At 44.0% G+C, this 19,410-nt stretch overlaps 2 pseudogenes; both read left to right on the top strand.

The window, feature by feature from the left end:
- The first annotated feature begins 730 nt into the window (after nt 1-730).
- LOC101040055 (alpha-1,3-mannosyl-glycoprotein 4-beta-N-acetylglucosaminyltransferase B pseudogene) lies at nt 731-2,384 on the top strand (annotated as a pseudogene).
- Nucleotides 2,385-2,407: 23 nt separating this feature from the next.
- LOC101028966 (condensin-2 complex subunit G2 pseudogene) lies at nt 2,408-3,357 on the top strand (annotated as a pseudogene).
- Nucleotides 3,358-19,410: the final 16,053 nt, after the last annotated feature.

Below are 19,410 nucleotides of genomic sequence, written 5' to 3'. Positions count from 1 at the left end.
TGTGTGTATATATTTTCATAGCATACACATACTCCCACATATACATTGTGAAAGAGAGATTTTCAGATCTAGAAATTGAGAAGCTTCTTCCAGCTTTTGAAACCACCCTTAGCACAAACACGAAAGTACAAAGTATCATTATTAATGACGATGGACCAAGGTGACCATGAATCAACAGTACTTTGCACCTCAACCACCTTGCGGCAGAGCATCTCAAAGGGCTGAATATATCTGAACATCGTACCCTTTCACATAGATGAGGATGCTTTGTAATTATTACTTCTCTTGAGACCTCAGTGTGACCCTCATCAGTGTGAAATCAGAAACTATTCCTGACCAAACCTGTTATTTGACATCCCAAATCATTGAGATGTCGAATAACAGGTTTGGTCAGGAAATAGTTATTGCATTTAGTTTGTCATGACAAGCTCCTGGCCTAGGCAGATGGAATATTGCAGAAATGTGTGTGTGTGTGTGTGTGTGTGTGTGTGTGTGTGAACATTCTTGCACTCAGATATGGGAGTAGAAGTAGGGGGTTGAATTTCATAAAACCGTAAGTGGGCAGGGGCCCCAGTGTCCCCCGCTCCCCGGCCCAGTCCCCATCCCGGGCTGACCACGTCCCCGCCCCTCCCTGCCCCGGGGCCACCGCCTTCCCGGCCCCTGCGCCCAGGCCCCGTTCCAGGGGCCACGCAGCCTCGGCCCCGCGGGCGCCGGCCGCTCACTGGAGGAGATGGGGCTCCGCAATCGCACCTTCCTGACGCTGCTGCTCTTCTGCCTGTGCGCCTTCCTCTCGCTGTCCTGGTATGCGGCGCTCAGCGGCAAGGAAGGCGACGTCGTGGACGTTCACCAGCGGGAATTCCTGGCGCCGCGGGATCGGTTACACGCAGCTGAGCAGGAGAGCCTCGAGCGCTCCAAGGAGCTCAACCTGGTGCTGGATGAGATCAAGAGGGCCATTCCGAGAGGCAGGTGCTGGGAAAGAGGGCAATGGCACCTGGGGCCGCCTAACAGAGGACCGCCTATTGAAGCCGGCAACGGCTCGCACCGGCAGGTGCTACACCTGCCCATTGTCTTCCACCACCTACCACACCTGCTGGCCAAGGAGAGCAGTCTGCAGCCCGCCGTGCGTGGGCCAGGGCCGCACCGGAGTGTCGGTGGTGATGGGCATTCCGAGCGGGAGGTGCACTCGTACCTGGCTGACACTCTACTGGCTCATCTCCGAGCTGAGCCCACAGGAGAAGGAGGACTCAGTCACTGTAGTGCTGACTGCTGAGACTGACCCACAGTACACTTCAGCAGTGACAGAGAACATCAAGGCCTTGTTCCCCACCGAGATACATTCCGGGCTCCTGGGGGTCATCTCACCCACTCCCCACTTCTACCCTGACTTCTCCCGCCTCTTAGAGTCCTTTGGGGACCCCAAGGAGAGTCAGGTGGAGGGCTAAACAGAACCTCAATTACTGCTTCCTCATGACGTAGGGCAGTCCAAAGGCATCTACTATGTGCAGCTGGAGGACGGGGTTGTATCCAAGCCCAACTACCTGAGCACCGTGAACTTCGCACTGCAGCAGCCTTCAGAGGACTGGATGATCCTGGAGTTCTCCCAGCTGGGGTTCATCGGGAAGACCTTCAAGTCGCTAGACCTGAGCCTAATTGGAGAATTCATCCTCGTGTTCTACCGGGACAAGCCATCGACTGGCTCCTCGACCCTATTCTGTGGGTGAAAGTCTGCAACCCCGACAAGGATGGGAAACCCTGGAACCAGCAGAAGGCCAAGCTGCGGATCCGCTTCAAGCCGTCCCTCTTCCAGCACGTGGGTACTCACTCCTCACTGGCTGGCAAGATCCAGAAACTGAAGGACAAGGACTTTGGAAAGCGGGCACTGCGGAAAGAGCATGTGAACCCACCAGCAGAGATGAGCGCAAGCCTGAAGACATCCCAGCACTTCACTCTGGAGAAAGCCCGCCTGCGCGAGGGCTTCTTCTGGGCCTTCATCCCAGCCACTGGGGACTTCATCCGCTTCTACTTCTTCCAGCCCCTGCGACTGGAGAGGTTTTTCTTCCGCAGCGGGAACACTGAGCACCCAGAGGACAAGCTCTTCAACATGTCTGGGAGATGCTGCCTTTTGATAACCCTCAGTGGGAGAAGGAGGCCCTGCAGGGGTCCGCGCCGCCACCCTCCGGTACCCTCGGAGCCCCGACGGCTACCTCCAGATCGGCTCCTTCTGCAGGGGAGTGGCAGACGGAGAGGTGGACCCAACCCTCGTCCCTCTGGAAGCGCTGCGCCTCTCCATGCAGACGGACTCCCTTGTGTGGGTGATTCTGAGCGAGATCTTCCTGAAAAAGGCCGACTAAGCCGAGGACCTCTGAAGGTACCCTGCGACCAGCCCTGAAGCCCACATTTCTGGGGGATGTCCTCACTGCCGTCCCCAGAGGGCCCCCTGCCCGAAGGGTTCTGCCCGGCGCCAGGCTTGGGCCATCCTGGGGTCCGCTGCTGGCCCGGAGGCCCCAGGAGCTGGTGCTGTCCCCGCCCCACAGGCTGCAGAGGAGGCAGGTGGCCCCCACACTGTGCCTGAGGCCGGGGACCGTTCGCACCCTGCCTGCCCCAGCCAGGTCATTTTAGAAGAGCTTTTTCTTGGGCGCCCGCTGTCTCTGCCGAGAACACTGGAATGCATGCATTACTCTATGTGCTATGTTTTTTATTCTTGGATACACTGGATACATTTGATTTTTTTCACGTAAGTCCACATATACTTCTATAGGAGCGTGACTTGTAATAAAGAGTTAATTTTAAAAAAAAGAAAGAAAAAAAAAAAAAAAAAAAGCACGGAGCCTCAAGAAGCAACCGGAAGAAGGCCTGCGGCTGCTTTATTCTGTTCAGAGGCCTCTTCACGAGTTCATTACCGCTGTTCAGTCTTGGCACGCTGACACCCATGTGCACCAGAGTGTACTTTCCACTCTGATCCCTGGGCCTGTTTTTGAGATAAGTCACCAGCTACAGAAGGTGTCTGACATAGAAGAGCTTACCCCTCCAGAGCATCTTTCTGATCTTCCACCACTTTCAAGGTGTTTAATAGGAATAATAATAAAGTCTTCGAATGTGGTCAGGTCATTTTTGGATGAGTTAAAGGCGTGTGTGGCTTCTGACGATATTCAAGGCATTGTGTGCCTCACAGCTGCTGTGCATATGATTCTGGTTATTAATGAAGGTAAATATGAAAGCTTAAAAGTGAAAGAGGTTGCAGCCACTGTTCACAGAAAACTAAAGATGCTCATGGAAATTTCTTTGGAAGAGGGGAGCATTAAAATATTTCTCTATGAATCATCATCAAGAACTCTCTGAGAACTTTTGAATTCATAACCAAGCCAACATCTCCAGACATGTAAAAATAGGGAAAAGGGACTCAAAATGAAATGCCTGTGTATTTTCCTGTTGTTTTTATTGTTAATAACCCATATAATAGGGAAAGGGTAGGATTTTTTTTTTGTGGGAATGCAGGAGGGTGTAGGTTATGGAGTAGAGAACTCAAAACTTCTTCCATTTTTGCCCAGTGCCTGTGTAAATAAAATATTTAATATAGAGGCCTCCAGGTATGAATGGCATAGAAACACATGATTTGAAGAAAAGAAAGATTCTTTTCTAGCAAACCTGGTTGTTTTTAAAATGACTTTTATATATGTAATATTGCTTGCAAACTATGAGTAATAAAGCAATGACAACAAATAACATGGAAAAAACCCTTTCTACTAAAAAATATTAAAATTATCCTGGTGTGGTGGCACACACCTGTAATCTCAGCTACTGGGGAGGTTGAGGCGGGAGAATCGCTTGAACCTGGTGAAGATTGCAATGAGCCGTGATGGCGCCACTGCACTCCAGCCTGGGCAGCAGAGCAAGACTCCATCTCAAAAAAAAAAGAATAAAAAATAAGAAAAGGGCCGGTTTCTGCTTAACCCTTAAGGAAGAAAACCTTACTGCATTTGGCAAGGGGGTTTAACAAGGCATATTTGACCTCCTATCTCATCATGGCCAGAAACAAGTTTTTAAGGTTTTCTTTGGGGTCCCCTTTGCCAAGAAGGGGCTATTCAGTCAGTTGGCAGTCTTAGGATTTTATTTTTATTTCTCAAGATTCACGACTTTATAGTAATCGATAAATCAGCCACAGGGCGCAGAAAGTAAACAAGAAATTGTATGATCACACGTTGAAAGAGAAAAAAACCTTTTGACTCAAAAATTAATAGTCCAGTTCTGAATTTACCATTCTATGTGTTACTGACTATGGATTCTCGAGCTTTCATGTAACTGTAACTGACACGTGTCTGTGAAGGTTTTCCAGGTAATGCTTTCTTGCTTATGTCCCAGTACAGGGGAGCCAGCTCCCTGTGGGCAGGTCTTCGTGGTGTTTCAAGAAGGGCAACATGAACAGTTGCGAGGTCCTGTGTGAGGCAGAGCTGCGGAGTGCGCAGGCGCAGTGAGAAATCATGTTAGTACGCGCATTGCAGGGTGAGGCTGGAGGTCAGGATCGTCATTCTTCTAGTCTTCTGTGCATGTGAGTGGTGGGGTAAACTCCCTTAGGGGAGATTTATGATGGGCTGGCTGCTGCTTACCTTAGCTTTCCCACATGGGTTGCAAGGTTTTGTGGTCAGCAAGAATGGCGCCAGTGGGGGTGGTGCAAAGTCTGATGGTTAGCAGGTGTGTGTGGAAAAATATGTCATGGGGTGGTGAGGGCTGGGTCCCATCCTTACTCTGTCTCATATGGAAAGAAGAAAGATTAAAAGTAAAATATATTGAAAAAATATTTTCAAAGAGTAATTCTTGTTTGAAAAAGAATACATTGAAAAATATGTTCTTTCTGATTCTCTTATTGGGGATTTTGAGGCCACTTTTCTGATGTGATCCCATGTCCCAGGCCCCTAGTTCCTCTGCCAATGAGGTTGACAATATTTCCTGAGCAGAACTGGGATTCCTTACAGAGTGTGACCAGCTGGTCCTCACATTGTCTCACCCAAATAACAGGAATGGACTAAAAAAATATTCTCGCTCATAGGCGGGTGTTGAACAATGAGAACACATGGACACAGGGAGGGGAGCACTACACACTGGGGTCTGTTGGGGGGAAATGGGGGAGGGGCGGGGGGTGGGGAGGTGGGAAGAGATAGCATGGGGAGAAATGACAGATACAGGTGAGGGGACGGAAGGCAGCAAAGCACACTGCCATGTGTGTACCTATGCAACAATCTTGCATGTTCATCACATGTACCCCAAAACCTAAAATGCAATAAAAAAAAAAGAAAAAAAAATACCCTGTATTCATTTTCAAGGCTGACATAACAAAGGACCACTAATTAGGTGGCTTGCAATATGTTTTCTCTCAGAGATTTGAGGCCAGATGTCACAAACGAAAGAAACAGCAAAGACAAGCTCCATCTGAAACCCACAGGGGAGAATCCCTCCTTGCCTCTTGAAACCCACAGGGGAGAATCCTTTGGCTCCCCCAGTGTGTTTGTCAGCGGTCCTGGCACTCCCTGGCTTGTGGATGCAGCACTCCAGCTCTGCCTCTGTGGTCACGTGGTCCTCCACTCCCTGTGTGTCCCTGATTTCTCCCCTTATTTTTTGAGAAGAAGTCTTACTCTGTCACCCAGGATAGAGTGCAGTGGTGTGGTCTCAGCTCACTGCAACCTCTGCCTCTTGGGTTCAAGCAATTCTCCTGCCTCAGCCTCCCAAGTAGCTGGGACTACAGGCATGCACCACCACACCCAGCTAGTTTTTGAATTTTTAGTAGAGGGGTTTCACTATGTTGGCCAGGCTGGTCTTGAACTCCTGACCTCATGATCCGCCCGCGTTGGCCTCCCAAACTGCTGGGATTAGAGGTGTGAGTTATTGCACCTGGCCTCTTCTTCCTTTATTATAAGAACAACATATATATTGGGTTAGGACCCACCCTACTGATCTCGTCTTAACTTTGTTACTTTTGCAAAGTCTCTATTTCTGAGTAATGTCACATTCACAGATACTAGGGGTTAGGACTCCAACATATTTTGGGGAGACACCATTTAACCCAGGGCATGCTCTACTGCCCACATTGCTAGTGTCTGCTCCTCTCGGTATTCATTTTTCCTCTAGCCTTTCCCAAAAACAGTGCAGAAGATGGAATACAGAATTTTTTTTTTCCTCTGGTCTGTAAAGTTTCATCCCTCAAACAGCCCTTCTCAAAATTGCCCGCATTAGAGTCATGCCATTCACACTTTGTAAGTTCACATTCATCCTCTATTTACATAGATCACACACCAAGTAGCATCCTCTCCATTTACAATAGGGTGCATTCTGAGTAAATGACCCTGTGGCTTCATTCTGTTCATTTACATAGAATATTTGACAAGTAACCAATGGGAAACCTCTAAAGAATTGAAACCCCCAAAAATTCTGTATGAAATTTGGGACTCTAATAAGACTTGGACTCTAACAAGAGCAACAGAACAATTCCTTGCTTAGCCAAACGCTCCACCCCAACATGCATGCACTGTGGCCCTGGGGACTGCTTTGTGCTGGAAATGGCCTTTGGGAAAATCTGCACTGCCTCTGCTCCCCAACCACAGCATGGAGAACTCTGCCTGCTGCTCCCCAGCAGGCACTTGCTCTGGCTTGGGAAATGTACAGTTCTGTGGGATCAGTTTTCTGGCCAAAGCGGGAGCAGCTAACTACTAACATTCAGTTTTCAATCTAGAATTACCTACTGAGCTTTTAAAATGCAGATTCTAGACCCATCCTAGACCTTCCTTTTGAGAATCTCTCAAGCATGTGTATTTCTCAAAAGCTCCATCAGTGATTCATATGTGCAGCAAATGCCCCGTCCTTTCTAAAATGGGAGCCACACAGGAGCCAGCTGTCCTTCCACCTGCTCTCAAGATTGCCAGTATCATGGTCTCCTCCCTGGGGGAATATGATCTAAATTACTTTCCCATATGTCTGGCCCTCCCAGCCTATGGCCCTGGACACCTGCCAGAGCCCCAGCCGAGCTATGTGCCGGCAGTCTTAAAGGTATCAGTTCCCCTAAATGGAGACTCCTTCAGTGTCTGTGGGATTGAGGGCATTTGGGCCTTGCCTCTCAGTGGAGGGTGGGCACGTTACTGCAGAGCAACCACACGAGCAATGTTACAGTTTAGCTTGTTTGACCTCTCCAAATCTCATGTTGAAATTTGACCCCAACATTGGAAGTGGAACCTGATGCGAGGTGTTTGGGTCATGGGGGCAGATCCCTCTCACATGGCTTGGTGCCCTCCTCGTGGTAATGAGCTCTCACTCCGTCAGTTCCTGTTGAGAACAGCCTGACACCTTCCCCCCATCTCGCCTCCTCTCACCATGTGATCTCTACACATACCAGCTCCCACTTGTCTTCTGCAGTAAGTGGAAGCAGCCTGAGGCTTTCACCAGATGCCCAATTTTGAACTTTTACAGACATCAGAATCGTGAGCCAAACAAACCTTTTTTTCTTATGAATTACCCAGGTTCGGGTATTCCTTTATAGCAACACAAGTAGACTAAGGTAGGTCAGTTTGCTCACCTGGGCACACTCTTTCAGCAGGATCATGTGTAGAGTAAAGAATGTACAGAAAGGAAATGTGGCCTCTAGCGCATTCCTGGAAAACTGTAGGCTTGAGGTGATGGGATCAGGAAAAGGAATAAAAAGCAGTAGACTAAACTGAGCAAAGTGCTAGGCTGGAAAGATGCTGTTGAGGAATGATTGGCAGGTGCTATGGACCGAATGTCTGCGTTCGTGTCCCTCAAAAATATATATGTTGAAACTCTAATCCCTAATCTCTAATGTGTTGGTATATGGAGATGGGACCTTTTGAATGGAAGGTAATTAGACCATGAAGGTCTCATGACTTAACAAGATGATGGGATAAATGCTGTTTTTCTTTCTTTGAGATGGAGTCTCGCTTTGTCGCCCAGGCTGGAGTGCAGGGGCACAATCTTGGCTCACTGCAACCTTGATTCAGCCTCCCGAGTAGTTGGGATTGCAGGTGCCCACCACCATGCCAAGCTAATTTTTGTATTTTAGGTAGAGACGGGGTTTCATTTTGTTGGCTAGGCTGGTCTCAAACTCCTGACCTCATGATCCCCCCGCTTTGGCCTCCCAAAGTACTGGGATTATAAACCTGAACCGCTATGCCCGGCTCCTTTCTTTTCTTTCTTTTTTTTTTTTTTTTTGAGACAGTCTCCCTCTGTCAGGCAGACTGGAGTGCAGTGGTGCGATCTCAACTCACTGCAACTTCTGCCTCCCGGGTTCAAGCTATTTTCCTGCCTCAGCCTCCTAAGGAGTTGGGACTACAGGCACCCGCTACCACACCCAGCTAATTTTTGTATTTTTAGTAGAGACAGGGTTTCATGATGTTGGCCAGGCTCGTCTTGAACTCCTGACCTCAGGTGATCTGCCTACCTTGATGTCCCAAAATAAATGCTTTGATGAGAAGAGACACCAAAGAGCTCGATTTCTTTCTTCTCTTATGTGAGGAGATAGTGAGAAGAAGGTGGTCTGCAATCCAAGAGGCAGGACCTCACCAGACACTGGACCTTCAAGCCCCTTGCTCTTTTATGTCTCAGCCTCCAGAACTATGAGAAATAAATGTTTATAGTTAAGCCACACGGTCTCTGGGATTTTTGTTATAGCAACCTGAGCTAACCAAGCCTGCAGGACATGGAGACAGCCTTCTCACTAACAGACCTGAATTGTAAAACACACTGTGCCTTCTCCCAAGAATCCAGACACATACCTGCCATGTTTTCTCTTTTACTCTTGCCCCATTCTTCAAAGTGGAATCTGCGCTACAGACTTCGTGTCACTGGCGTTGACATCCACTCCTCTCTTCCCTGTTAGATTCCACCACCCTGATGGAGCCAGGCCTAATTCCTAAATGCTACCTTCTCAAACACCACTCTCTCCCTGCTGCGGTCCTACCGAAATCTTCTTTCAGACAAATCTTCTTGAAGGACAGGCCTTTTCATGCTCCCCTCCCCAAACTCCTCAGGAGGTCTCCACGGGAAAACATCCAATTCTATAACGTGGTCCAAAAGATCGGCATGGTTTTCAGCCGAAATCCCCAACTTTATTGCTGCTGCTTCTTCACATATGACTTGTATGCTTACAAATTAAAGAAATTGCTGGCCCCAGCCCAATAGTTTCTACTTCTGTGTCTTTGCATTCTACTTTTCTACATGAAATGCCTCCTCTTGCACTAGGTCTCCCACATTCCCCTCTTCTCTTATCTAAAATCTATCCTTCATTAAAGGATCAATTCAAGTGCCTCTTCCTCCGGGAAGTCTTTCCAAATTTCTCCTGATTGCAGGTAATGTCACCTCCCACTGAACTCATAGCTTTTAGTTATTCCTCTGAGGCATCTGTCACTTTCTCCTTGTTTTGTGGGTACTCATAAAAAGATTGTATCTCCCTAAGTTGATTGGAATTAATCTTTTTATTTAGAGAATTTAGCAGTTTCCTGTACTTTACCTAGTTATTTCATATTTAGAAAGAATATTTTTTAAATTCTATTGGATTTGTATATTATGAGATTGTGTGAGGTTTTGGAGAGAGTGAAAAAGCAGAATATAAAATCTGAGGGGTTTTTTGGGTCTCTATCTCCTTCAGTTCTGCTCTGATCTTAGTTATTTCTTGTCCTCTGCTAGCTTTTGAATTTGTTTGATCTGCTCCTCTAGTTTTTTTAATTGTGACAAAAGGGTGTTGATTTTAGATCTTTCCTCACTTCTCATGTGGGCATTTAGTGCTATAAATTTCCCTCTAGACACTGCTTTAAATGTATCCCAGAGATTCTGGTACATTGTGTCTTCGTTCTCATTGGTTTCAAAGAATATCTTTATTTCTGCCTTCATTTTAGTATTTATCCAGTAGGCATTCAGGAGCAAGTTGTTCAGTTTCTATGTAGTTGTGTGGTTTTGAGTGAGTTTCTTAATCTGAGTTCTACTTTGATTGCACTGTGGTCTGAGAAACTGGTTGTTAAGATTTCCATTCTTTTGCATTTGCTGAGGAGTAATTTACTTCCAATTATGTGGTCAATTTTAGAGTAGGTACGATGTGGTGCTGAGAAGAATGCATATTCTGTGGATTTGGGGTGGAGAGTTCTGTAGATGTCTGCTAGGTTGGCTTGGTCCAGTTCTGTGTTCAAGTCCTGGATATCCTTGTTAATATTCTGTCTTGTTTATCTGTCTAATATTGACAGTGGAGCGTTAAAGTCTCCCACTATTATTGTGTGGGAATCTAGGTCTCTTTGTAGGTCATTAAGAACTTGCTTTATGTATCTGGGTGCTCCTGTATTGCGTGAATAGATATTTAGGATCATTAGCTCTTCTTGTTGCATTGATTCTTTTACCATTATTTAATGCCCTTCTTTGTCTTTTTTGATCTTTGTTGGTTTAAAGTCCATTTTATCAGAGACTAGGATTGCAACCCCAGCTTTTTTTTTTCTCTCTATTTCCTTGGTAGATCTTCTTCCGTCCCTTTATTTTAAGTTTATGTGTGTCTTTGCACATGAGATGGGTCTCCTGAATACAGCACACTGATGGATCTTGACTTTTTATCCAATTTGCCAGTCTGTGTCTTTAGATTGAGGCATTCAGGCTGCTTACATTTAAGGTTAAAACTGTTATGTGTGAATTTGATCCTGCCATTTTGATACTAGCTGGTTGTTTTGCCCATTAGTTGACCGAATTTCTTCATCGTGTCAATGGTCTTTACCGTTTGGTACATTTTTGCTGTGGCTGGTACTGGTTGTTCCTTTCCATGTTTAGTGCTTCCTTCAGGAGCTCTTGTAAGGCAGGCCTGGTGGCGATGAAATTTCTCAGCAATTGCTTGTCTGTAAAGGATTTTATTTCTCCTTCACTTATGAAGCTTAGTTTGACTAGATATGAAATTCTGGGTTGAAAGTTCTTTTCTTTAAGGATGTTGAATATTGGCCCCCACTCTCTTCTGGCTTATAGGGTTTCTTCAGAGAGATCCACTGTGTGTCTGATGGGCTTCCCTTTGGAGGTAGCCTGACCTTTCTCTCTGGCTGGCCTTAGCATTTTCTCCTTCATTTCAATCCTTGTGAATCTAACGATTATGTGCCTTGGTGTTGCTCTTCTTGAGGAATATCTTTGTGGTGTTCTCTGTATTTCCTGGATTCGAATGTTGGTCTGCCTTGCTAGGTTGGGGAAGTTCTCCTGGATAATATCCTGAAGAGTGTTTCCCAGCTTGGATTCATTCTCCCTGTCACATTTAGGTACACCCATCAAATGTAGATTAGGTCTTTTCACATAATCCCATATTTCCTGGAGGCTTTGTTCATTTCTTTTCACTGTTTTTTCTCTAATCTTGCCTTCCTGTTTTATTTCATTGAGTTGGATTTCATTCTCTGATATCCTTTCTTCTGCTTGATCAATTCAGCTATTGAAACTTGTGTATGCTTCGTGAAGTTCCTGTGCTGTGTTTTTCAGCTTCATCAAATCGTTTATGTTCTTCTCTAAGCTGGTTATTCTACTTAGCACTTCGTCTAACCTTTTTTCAAGGTTTTTAGTTTCCTTGCATTGTGTTAGAACATGTTCCTTTAGCTCAGAGACGTTTGTTATTACCCACCTTCTGAAGCCTACTTCTGTCAATTAATTGAACTCATTCTCCGTCCAGTTTTGGTCCCTTACTGGTTAGGAGTTGTGATCCCTTGGAGGAGAAGAGGCCTTCTGGTTTTTGGTAATTTCATCCTTTTTACACTGGTTTCTTCCCATCTTCATGGATTTGCCTACCTTTGGTCTTTGAAATTAGTTACTTTTGGATGGGGACTCTGAGTGGATGTTGAAGCTATTTCTTTCTGTTTTTCAGTTTTGCTTCTAACAGTCACGCCCCTCTGCAGCGGGGTTGCTGGAGGTCCACTCCAGATGCTGCTTGCCTGGTAATCACCCACAGGGGCTGCAGAACAGCAAGGATTGCTGCCTCTTCTTTCCTCTGGCAGCTTTGTCCCAGAAGGGTACCCACCAGATGTCAGCCAAAGCTCTCCTGTGTGAGGTGTCTTTTTGGATATATGGGGGTCAGGGAGCCACTTGTGGAAGCAGTCTGTCCCTTATCAGAGCTCAAGTGCTGTGCTGGGAGCTCTGTTGCTCCCTTTAGGGCTGCTTGGCAGGGACATTTAAGTCTGCTGCAGCAGAACTCATAACCCCCCTTTTTCCCAGGTGCTCTGTCCCAGGAAGGTGCCTATTTTCAGAGATGCCCTGCCCAGCAAGGAGGGAATCTAGTCACAGTCTGCCTGCAGAGGCACTGCTGAGCTGCCAGAGCTCTGTTCAGCTGCTGTGTAAACTTCCTTGCATTTTATTTACATAGGTAAGATTAGAACTGCCTCGGCAATAGCAGATGCCCTTCCCCCAGCCGAGCTCCACCGTCCTAGGTCAAGCTCAAACTGCTGTGCTGGCTGTGAAACTCCCAAGCCAGAAGGTTTTAGTTTGCTGGTCTTTGTTGGGGTGGGATCCGCTGAGCCAGATCACTTGGCTCCCTACCTTCAGCTTCCCTTATTTCAGGGGAGTAGGAGGCTCTGTCTCACAGGTGTTCCAGGTGCCAGCCAAAATGGCCACCCAGATTTGTGCTGAAAACCCTCAGCACTAGCTGGAACAGCTGCTCAAATCTGTGCTGGAAACCCATGGTGCTTGTTGGCTGGTAGAAATTTCTTGGTCTGTGGGCCGTAAAGTCCACGGGAGAAGCACAGGATCTGAACTGGAGTGCCAGAGTGGCTGGAAAAGCCCAAAGAAATTATTAATTGAAAAAAAGCTTTTCTTGAGAAACTTAAGACTAGTTATTGGCATAGCTCTCTATACATATAGGGCATATAGGGTTTTTTAAAATGAACCTAATATCAAAAATACGTTGATACAAACCTCAAAGCTGGTTTTCTGTCTCTTAAAAGAGTAAAGTTTTCTTGGCTCATTAATCCTATTTGAAAGGTTTTTTGGTTTTTTGTTTTGTTTTGTTTTGTTTTACATAACTCTTTGATCTACCTTGAAAACAAAGTTTTTCTTTATCTTATAAGTTCTTGTATTTCATGTTATCTTTTATCAGATCTTAGATTACTTAAGAAAATTGCATTCTCTTTGTTAAAAGAGATACTTTTTTTTCTACAACTGTGTAACTTTCTCGCTTTTGAAGTCTTTTAATCATCACTCTGGATAAATGGATACTGCTTCATAATAACCTGTGATCCTATTTGATCAAATGTCTTAAACATTTAATGTTTTTGACAAACTTCCCAAAATCAAATTCTAAATTAAGTGTTTTTGATCTCTAATTTTGAGATGTTCTAGAGGGCTCCTTAAAAATTGCAAAGGGCTTCTCTCTCACCTTGCAACTGAGGAATATTAAACTAGTTAGGTTTATTTAATATGTTAAGTTATATGGGAAGCAGTACCAAGTAAGTAATGCTAAACCCTATTTAAGTTCTATCTATGGGAACGTTATTGATATGAATATTGCAGAAATTACATAATAATCCTAGAAAACTGAAATGTCCTGGTATAATGTTATCAGTTGTAATTTCTATTATTGTGTTAAAATGCTGTATGCCTCAGAAATAACAAAATTTCCTTGTCAATTACATCATTATTATAATGAATTTTCATCACATTTTTGACCATGGGAATGTTAAGTCTTGTCATCCACAGTTAGTTGTTTTACTCTAGTACTTTTCTGAAAGCTTTTGTAAGCAGCTATAATCCTCAAGTGTTTCATCTTTAATGAGACTCGTGAAAAGGACTCTGACAAGTACAAGTACAACTTTCTGATGTTTAAGATCGTATCATTAGACTGGGTAAGAATTTCTAGAACTCCGATGAAGAAACTGATAGGCTCATGGAACAGTTAATCAAGATCAAGCAGATTAAGAATTAGTTACGTAAGACTGAATAAACTGATGAAGAAAAAGTATGGGTTAGAATGAGCTTTTTATTTGAAATTTTGTTAGTCCTTTAATGTTTCATTTTCCAGATGTTCTTTTCTCATAAGCTATCTATAGCTTATAGCAATTTGGCAAATTATACCTTTGTAAACAGAATTAAAACAATTACTTTTTCTCTCTACCTAATTCCCTCCAGAACTCAGAAACTGTTAGCAAGTATTCTTATTTTCATGGTAATATAGTTATTTGCATAAGTTCAAAAAGAATCTATTCTTTTTATAAAAGGGCACCATAGAACATTGAACATATTAGAACACCATAATATTGATTATATTACCAATGCTTAAACTGGAATATCATATTTGAGAATGTGTATAGAATACTTGCCTTCAAGGGGTTTTGAGCCTTGTGAAATTTATGTCCAGGAAGCTTAAAAATATTTGGGGGATCTCAAGAAGAGAGGAGTTTACCTACATTTGTAGATATTGCAGGCAAAATCTGATGATGAGTCCTTGGCATGGCTTTCTGGTCTCAAGAGGCTTTTAAAAGTCTCATCTGAGACACGTCATCAAAAGTTCCAGAAGACTTAAAGAGTCTCTATGGCAATCACGATCCTTGTTTCACTTATATAAAAAATTAGGCCAGGTTTAATGAGACTAGACTTACTTTACAAATGATTTAGTCTTAGTGTGATTATATTTGATAGAAATGGGGGCAACTCTAGAGAGAAAAGTTATGTTTCAGAAGAAAACTATAATTCATCTATTATTGGATTAGAGTCCTATTCATTGTTTTTCAGGTTTCTATTATCTAACTGTAGACAGGACTGGATCCTGTATCTTCTAATTTCCTCCAATATCTGTGTCTTTCCAAACTCATGTTTCCAATTTTCTCCCTGCTTTCTAACTTGGAGTCACTAAGGGCAAAAACTTCTATATTCCTGAGGCCCTACAAGCTGGAACTAGACAACTCAATGTAAATTTCAGGAGACAAACTCCATGCTTGATATGTGGGCCGCTAAGGGAATTCATCAAAATGTCCAATGCCATAACCAGAGACATTCAAACTACATCAGGAAAATATGCCTTAAGTTCAAATCCAGACATCTTGTCAACTAACTGCCCTCTAGACTCAGAGACCAAGTTTATAATTTGTCCTAAGCCATTAAGACATTAACCTTTGTTTTTCTTTTGTTTATTTTATCTGGTTTGGTTCATGAGAGCATTTGTTAAGAAGCATACTCTAATCCCTTGGTATAGTCTCCTGATAGTCCCTATTGTAATCTCCCCGGTGCATTTTCTCAAGGGTTTTGAAGGTGTATTTGCAGCCATCAGTGTACACCAGGTGGTCTCACTGTGATTAGTGCAACAAAAGCAAGGTGAATAGAAGGAATGTGTCTTCCACAAGCCTGACATTGTGACTTATGAGTTCCATGCTAAGACAAAGACAGCCATGATGGGTTGTGATGAGTAGTGCTGATGCCATAAATTTTGATCAAATCTCTCAGTATAGGTTGAGCCTGATAAACAGGGGAAATCTGATATGTAGGAGGTCATTGTTTTGGATTAAGCTCCCGCACTAGTCCCCAACAGACCAGATCAAACCAGAATGGAGTCACTCATGCAGATGCCACATTGTCAAACTTAACATAAAAATGGGCCAATTGTTCAAAAAGAAAAAAAAAAGAGAGAGAGAGATTCACAGCAACCAATTGAAAGAGGCCCAGTCAACCTGAGCTCATATGTTAAGGAAATATCCTCTAGTTTAACGTATGCAAAGAAAGTAGCTTTGAAATGACGGGTCCACTTTTTGTTTCTTGTTTCTACTTTCTTCAGTGTTTTCCACTATAAAGCCCACCCATCTGCTAAGCTCAGTAGGGTACCTTTCTATTTCACAGACGGAATGTCACTTGAAGCATGAATCACTAATAAAAGCCAATTCAATGTTTAAAACTCAGTTTGCTAAAATGTTGCTCTTTAATAGTACTATGGACTGAATTATTCAGTGTCAGATACAGGGCCCCAGGAGAATGTCCCCTCTATAGTAAATTCTGAGCAAATGGCCATAAACACAAGTGTAATGTTGAAATCAAATAACATAGCAGATTTATCGTTTTTAGCTTGACTGGTGTTTAATAATCTACACTTGGCACTCTGTCATAAATGGTGGGGGAACCAAACTGCAAGAAGTGGAATGTGAAGTGGATTTGGTGAAGGAGGTGTTTGAGTGCTGTACTGTGCAAGAGGACACACAGCACAGGACCAGGTGGGACACCAGGGGCGTGGAGAACAAGAAGAAGAAGGCCAGGAGGGGGTTTCAGATGGAAGAGGGAGCAGGGTAAGGCAGCTAGGTGAAGAAGAATCAAAGACACAAATGTGGAAGAAAAGTCTATGAAAAACTATAAACAGTTCAAGGTAAGCGTTCATTCCATATATGCTACCGTTAAGGCATACAGGGAAAATCAGGCCAAACGAATTGATTTTTAATGAATTTTGCTGATGTTATTGAAGAAAAGCAGGAAATGAGAGATTTGAATGTCAATTCTCCACTAATTTTCTACCCTGAATACCTCCAAATTCTACCTTCTTGTTCAGATCATTAGGAAACTCTAAAAATGAAAAAATACACATTTCACATTTATTTCTTAGTTAAGTAAAACTGTTTAATTGAGAGTACATAAAATTCTATTTTTTTAACCCAGAACCTAAAATGCAATTTTATATATATATAAATATATATATAATATATATATAATATATATAATATATAATATAATATATAATATAATATAATATATATATATAATATATATATAAAATTCTAAAAAGACTATTCAACCACTTGTAGGTAGCCCATATATATATTCCACAATTTTGCTTTAAATTGAACAAATGATTCTGGCAGTAATAGGAATATTTCCATGACAAACAAACTAAATTAAAAGTGACATTCATTTTATTATGTAGAAAATATAATTTGCATTTTGTTCCTTTGCAAAATTTTGAAGTTACAAATTAAATAATGCAAATGAAAAGCCTGTCATTTGTAATTTATCCAGATTCAACTCAACTATGAAGTCCCTTTTTCTATGCTACAGTAACTTTCAACTTGAGAAAAATTGGCAATTACAGTCAATTGATTATAGTTAATTACTACAGCACTTTAAAAGACAGAGATTTTGAGACCTGAGAAGATGATACAGGAATAGGAACAGCTCCGGTCTGCAATTCCCAGTGAGATCAATGCAGAACACAAGTGATTTCTACATTTCCAACTGAGGTACTTGGCTCATCTCACTGGGACTGTTTAGACTGTGGGTGCAGCCCACAGAGGGTGAGCCAAAGCAGGGTAGGGCGTCGCCTTACCCAGGAAGTGCAAGGGGTTGGGGAACTCCATCCCCTAGCCAAAGGAAATCATGAGAGACTGTGCCGTGAGGAACTGTGCACTCTGGCCCAGGTCCTACGATTTTCCCACAGTCTTCACAACCCACAGACCAGGAGATTCCCTAGGGTGCCTACACCACCAGGGCCCTGGGTTTCAAGCACAAAACTAGGCAGCTCTTTGGGCAGATACCAAGCTAGCTGTGAGGTTCTTTTGTTCATACCCCACTAATGCCTGGAATGCCAGCAAGACAGAACAGTTCACTTCCTTGGAAAGGGGGCTGAAACAAGGAAGAGAAGTGGTGTAGCACAGCAGATCCCACTCGCATGGAGACCAGCAGGCTAAGACCCACTGGTTTGAGATTGTTGCTGCCAGCACAGCAGTCTGAAGTCAACTGGGATGCTCAAGCTTGGTGGGGAGGGGGTATCCACCATTACTGAAGCTTGAGTAGGTGGTTTTCCCCTCACAGTCTAAACAAAGCTGCTGGGAAGTTCAAATTGGGCAGAGCCCACCGCAGCTCAGCAAAGCTGCTGTAGCCAGACTGCCTCTCTAGTTTCTTCCTCTCTTGGCAGGGCAACTCTGAAAGAAAGGCAGCAGCCCCAGTCTAGGGCTTATAGATAAAACTCCCATCTCCCTGGGACAGAGCACTTAGGGGAATGGGTGGCTGTGGTTGCAGATTCAGCAGACTTAAATATTCCTGCCTACCAGCTCTGAAGAGAGCAGCAGATCTCCCAGCACAGTGCTTGAGCTCTGGTAAGGAACAGACTATCTCCTCAAGTGGGTCCCTGACCCCTGTGCCTCCTGACTGGGAGACACCTTCCAGCAGGGGTGGACAGACACCTCATACAGGAAAGCTTTGGTGGGCATCTGGTGGGTGCCCCTCTGGGATGAAGCTTCCAGAGAAAGGATCAGGCAGCAATCTTTACTGTTCTGCAGCCTCTGCTGGTGATATCCAGGCAAACAGGGTCTAGAGAGGACCTCCAGCAAACTCTAGCAGACCGGAAGCAGAGGAGCCTGACTGTTAGAAGGAAAACTAACAAACAGAAAGGAACAGCATCAACATCAACAAAAAAGATGTCTACACAAAACTCCCACCTGAAAGTCACCAACCTCAAAGACCAAAGGTAGATAAATCCACAAAGATGAGGAAAATTTAGTGCAAAAAGGCTGAAAATTCCAAAACCCAGGATGCCTCCTCTCCTCCAAAAGATCACAACACCTTCCCAGCAAGGGAACAAAATTAGACAGAGAATGAGTTTGATGAATTGACAGAAGTAGGCTTCGAAAGGTGGGTAATAACATACTCCTCCAAGCTAAAGGAGCATGTTCTAACCCAATGCAAGGAAGCTATGAACCTTGAAAAAAGGTTCGAGGAATTGCTAACTGTAGGGAGCCAGCCCTACATCACCCACAGGTACCCTGAGTTTGGTGGCGACAAAGTAAGGTAAAAAAGACAGATTAAGAGAGACAGTAGGACCAGGGGGCCATCACTTTATTACTCTGAAGGAGGCAGTGAAGGCCCCAAGCTCTGATCATCCACACTTTTGATGGATTACAATCACTTTGATCTATAGGGTAGGGGTGGAGTGATGGTGGAGTGAACCAGTGAGCCGGAAGTGAATCAGTGAGCTGGAACTGGTGTGTCATCCTAAGGATTGATAACAGTGGTGGTTTGGGAGTTTCACAAAACAAGAACATGTGGTTATCTTTAGCTCATTATCTATGTAGTTGATGGAACTCGGGCCTTACAAGGAGCCTACAAGTCTGGCTATGTCATTGTGCTATAAAGGCGTTTTACGTCCTTGAATACAATGTTTATGGTAACAGAGCCTAGGTCACCCTGCACTGGAACATGAGGCATAGAGAGGCCTTCCTCCTCAGAGGCCTCCTGTGGCCTTCCACAGTTTGTTGTTCCTTGTATATATGTTACTTATAACCAATTTATGTAGGCACTGTGTAAGTCCCTTCTCCTTTGCAGCTTTTCCCAACACTAACAATAGTAACCAGTTTAGGCAAGAACATAAATGACCTGGTGGAGCTGAAAAACACAGCATGAGAACTTCCTGAAGCATAAACAAGTATCAATAGCTGAATTGATCGAGTGGAGTAA

Source organism: Saimiri boliviensis, chromosome 15 (genome assembly GCF_048565385.1).
Source record: "Saimiri boliviensis isolate mSaiBol1 chromosome 15, mSaiBol1.pri, whole genome shotgun sequence".
Classification (NCBI taxonomy): domain Eukaryota; kingdom Metazoa; phylum Chordata; class Mammalia; order Primates; family Cebidae; genus Saimiri; species Saimiri boliviensis.
Note: the sequence above shows the minus strand (reverse complement) of the source record. Positions and strands in the feature narration are given on the sequence as shown.